Genomic DNA, 4607 nt, shown 5'->3' on the forward strand with positions numbered 1-4607 from the left:
TGTTCATTAGCTATATATTTTGTAACTAAGTAGATATACTCGCAGAGATAATGCCATGAACTCTATTAAAATGTCGTTGAACTAGTTCGGTCATTACCACGCAACAGTGTTTTTCATCATAAATAAACACAGAGAGGATAAAATTAAGCAGGAACAGCTAGCTAGCAACAGAGGCTCTGTAGCAGCACGGCAATGGTAAAGGAGGCCGTAGCATGACGCTTGTCAAGTGAGAAGGCCGGGAAGAAGGGCATTGCCAAAATGAATATAAGACAGCGAACCAGGAAGACTACCACACTGGAATTTTCTGCTTGGGAGGGATAAAATTCCAGTTAATTTACGGTCTTCAACAGAGAGGGGTTCTCTGGAAATTTAAGTAGGCTCAGCAAGAAATTTTAAAGAAGTAGGCTTTCAAAAATTCTTGTTGAATTTCTTGCTTGGGAGGGATAAAATTCCAGTTAATTTGCGGTCTTCAACAGAGAGGGGTGCTCTGGAAATTTAAGGAGGCTAAGCAAGAAATTTCAAAAGAGTAGGCTTTCGAAAATTCTTGTTGAAGGAAAAGGAATTTTCGGCTAAGAAGATTTTTTAAGCTAGCTTGGACCAGAAAATATAAGTCAAGGATGATTTTAGGAAGGTGTCTAGAGAAAATAGAATTGATCTTTTGAGCACTTAGGACACCTGCAAGTGATATAATTTCGATCCCGACCTCTGTACAGTATGGCATCCTATCACTGATCAAGAGAAGTTAAAATAAAATGAAATTATCTCAAGTTGAAGCATGACTTACTAGCTTTGAAGTAATAATTGAGGGTTCCCATTTCTCATTTGGACTTTTCACATCAATGATTAAATGAAAATCTCACGAAACATCCTTAGCTCTTTATTGCTTTGTCATTATATTCACCAAAACTCACAAATAAGATTTGTTGCACTTACAAACTCTCTCTTTTTGGTGATTGATAACAACACATATAAAGCTCACAATTTGGCACTTTGGATATGACAAACTCCCCCTAAATATATGCATATATGTTTTGAATCTACAATTTGGCATAAAAGGCCACATATATATGCACAATTTTAGTGAAAGTGCTAGGAAACAAATCATATACATGCATGCTTTCCTAGGTGTGCAAAGGTGTCACAAAAATAATCGTGATGCATATGACATGAATATCACACAACAAATAAATGAAGTCATACACCATCACAAGTGATATGATATTAGATAAGCAAACTAACATTAACATGTCCTTACAACCATTAAGTACCAACTAAAAATCACACATAGTTCATCACAATATATAGTCATACAAGCCCAAAATATAGATAGAAGTCAACAAGAGATATAGATCATGATACAAGTCCAAGGTCCATACATAAATAGCATATAGATAAATGAGGCAAACATATATTTTCTCCCCCTCTGGCGTCAAGCACCAAAAAGAAAGATGTCATTGAAGAACACGTGCGCCTCACTTGTCGTGGTTGACACCGTCATCCTCCTGGGTCTCAGCGGGCTACTGTCCATCGGAAGTAGAAGGGTTGACATCGTCATCCACCTAGGTCTCACCGGGCTGCTCTCCACCGGAAGTAGAAGGGTTGACACCGTCATCCTCCTGGGTCTCATCGGGCTGCTGTCCACCGAAAGTAGAAGGATAGGAGGCGGAGTATAGAACGTCGAAGGCAGGGCCGAAGAAGTGACCAGCTATACCATAGGTGGCGGAAGCCCATCCAGAGGACGAGCTGCCACCAACACCCTGCTGAACATGGGACAAGGCCTGTGGCTACTTGTCGGTGTCAAACTGTGTCTGCTGTGGCTGCACAAAAGACTGCTGAAACAACGAATTCCACCATTCGGGCTGCTGAGGTGCTGGAGGTAGAGGATGAACTGGGGATAAAGTCACACCTTCGTGCTCGGCAATCATCTTGCGCTGGACCTCAGCGCGGTGAAGCTCCTCCTGGACAAACCTATGGTGCTCTCTGTTGGCCTCATAGATGCCCATGGACATCCCAAACACAGAGCGCATACCCTGCAAGAGAAGACCTTGGACGTCTTCAGGATAAGCTACAACTGTGGCACAGGAGGAAGGCAAAGGCACAAACTGAGGCTGAGGTTGACTGGGCTTGCAGCCTCTCCTCTTTGCTGTCTCACTAATTCTCACAGGTCGGTAAGGCTCATGGCTCACTTCTTTGATGAACTCCTTCTGAGTGACTACCTCAATCATCTTCATGATATAGGGAGCATGAGTACAGGACTTCTTAGGATCCCAAGATGTCAACTGAATCTGCCTATAAATGAAGCCAAAAGCACTGAAATCCTCCTCATTACCCTCCTGAAAAGCTTTCAAGAAGGGACCCATAGAAGATAAAATCACTGAAGCACCACCAATCTTGGGAACCAAAGTTTGCCGGACCAACAAATTAAAATAGCGATAAACCTTTCTCATGTTGTTGATGGTGTAGAAGTCATCGGCAGTAGCATCCTCATTGTAAGCAAAAGAGAGATCAATGTCACGGTGAGGGCTGCAATTAAGCCGATGTTTGTCTATGTCATCAAACTCAAATCCAAGAATTTTGCCAAAGCGAGCATAAGAGAGATAATAGGGCTGACCTTCAATGGAGAAATGCATATAACCATAATGATCAGCTGTGGCCTTCTCATACCAAACAGTAGCAAAGAACTATGCAATGACCTCATTGCTCCACGGATACTGCATGGTCATGAGATTCTTGAAATTACGCCTTTCCAACATTTCAAGAGCTCTAGTCATCTCAGGATCACCCAATTTGACACAATGATCCCAATCAATGTACTTCTGAAAAACCACTGGCTGACTCTTGGAAAGGATCACTGAATCATAGTAGTCCAGCTAAAAGACAGTCCCAAAGCGAGGATCATGAAAATCAGCATCTCGAGATTCAGATGGACATTCAAACCTTTTGCCAAAGACCTCTCCTTGGTTGCTAAAATAGTCCTTAGGGCGAGGTGGATGAACGTCATCCATAAAACGCCGATCGCCCGGATGGGTGAACAATTGCTCAGTCACAGGAACCAACTCGACATCCACATTGGGCAAGTACAAGTCATCCGCTGCTTTGCAGAAGGAGTTCTTGCTACGTCCTGCTGATACCTTGCGCTTATTGCATGGAGGCTTAGCAGTGGGCTGCTTCGCTCTCTTGGGGCAAGGCAGAGAAGCATCTCCATTACCCGACTCATCTTTAGGGTGAACCACCTTCTTACGACCCATCCTGCAGTAGATAAAGCAAGAATAAGTATGAGATATGGCGCAAGATAAAGCTATTAATGGAGGACATGGACCAGTGGCGGAGGAAGGAAAAAAATTTAGGTGTGGTGAAATTGATAACATTGATATCAAAGATTATTTCTCAGTATATTGGTTTATACACATATCAGAAATCATGATCATCATCTACTATATAAGTAAAAATATTTCGAATAATTAGAAAGATACAAGTAAAGTCAATATACTAATCAAGCATCCCAAGTAATGAAATATTGTGCAAATCCGAGTAACTGAACTCTGAATTCTGAAACTCACCAAGACACTGATGCTAAACTTTCAGATGCATGTTCCTAATTAATATCTGTCATTCCTAATAATTTTCCTTCTTTTATTTGTATGTAAAAAGAAGGGCTCCCTATGTGTGGGATGTGAGATACTACTGAGTCAATCGAATGGACTATGACCAGTCCTGGGTTCATTCAAGGAGTTAGCAGTTTACTTAGGAGCCCAAATATTACTGATCTGCTAGGGCATAAAGTCAAAATTAAAGCAAATAAATCCTCCAAAGCTAGACCTCGTCAGGCACCAAAACCAAATGCTGGCAAGTAATCATTTATATCTTCATTTTGACTTGAGGATTTTTGGATAACACCAATTACCTCATGAAATAGTGCTAGTCAGTTACAATCAAGAAATTGGCTATTATAGGACTCCAAACGTTGTGTTTCTCTATAATAGGACTCCTAACGTTTGTTTCTCCAAAAATAGGACTCCAAACAATTACAATAAGCTCTAATGACATTTTATTTCTTTTTTAATCTCTTTTGTCATCTAAAAATACATGTATTTTTCGTATTGACCCTATTACCCTTCAGCAAGAGAAATTGGCTAGCAATGTATCGATTCATCTATTCTGGATTCTGTCATTTCATCTACTCTGTATACGCGCAGTCGCGAGAACACTAACGCTCCTCCTTCCTGCGCGAGAACACCGACGCCCGCCGCTTTGCCATGAAGACCGCTGGCCCTCTCCCTCCCCCACACCGGCGATCTGCCCTCCATGGAGGAAGAGCCTCCAGCCGAAGATGTCCACACTAGGGCGGTTGCCATGGACGTCGAGGCAATGTCGGGGCCTGCTGCCCTAGCCCTAGTAAATGATGTCAAAAATACAGAAAGAGTTGATTGGTCTACCATACAGATAGTTGAGACAGTTGATGATGAAGGTCGAATTGAACTTATGAGCGAGAGTCAGATGTGTGAGCTATTGGGATTGGGAGATGAGGGCACACCAAATATACCTACACAAGCATCTGATCGTCGAATGGATGAAGAAGGCAATGATAATGAGCTTGGTCAAGATGT

The 4607-nt window shown here is 42.0% G+C and overlaps 1 pseudogene; it reads right to left on the reverse strand.

The window, feature by feature from the left end:
* Positions 1-1559: 1559 nt before the first annotated feature.
* LOC136536339 (uncharacterized) lies at positions 1560-4307 on the reverse strand (annotated as a pseudogene).
* Between the last annotated feature and the right edge of the window lie 300 nt (positions 4308-4607).

Source organism: Miscanthus floridulus, chromosome 2, assembly GCF_019320115.1.
Source record: "Miscanthus floridulus cultivar M001 chromosome 2, ASM1932011v1, whole genome shotgun sequence".
In the NCBI taxonomy this organism is placed as follows: Eukaryota; Viridiplantae; Streptophyta; class Magnoliopsida; order Poales; family Poaceae; genus Miscanthus; species Miscanthus floridulus.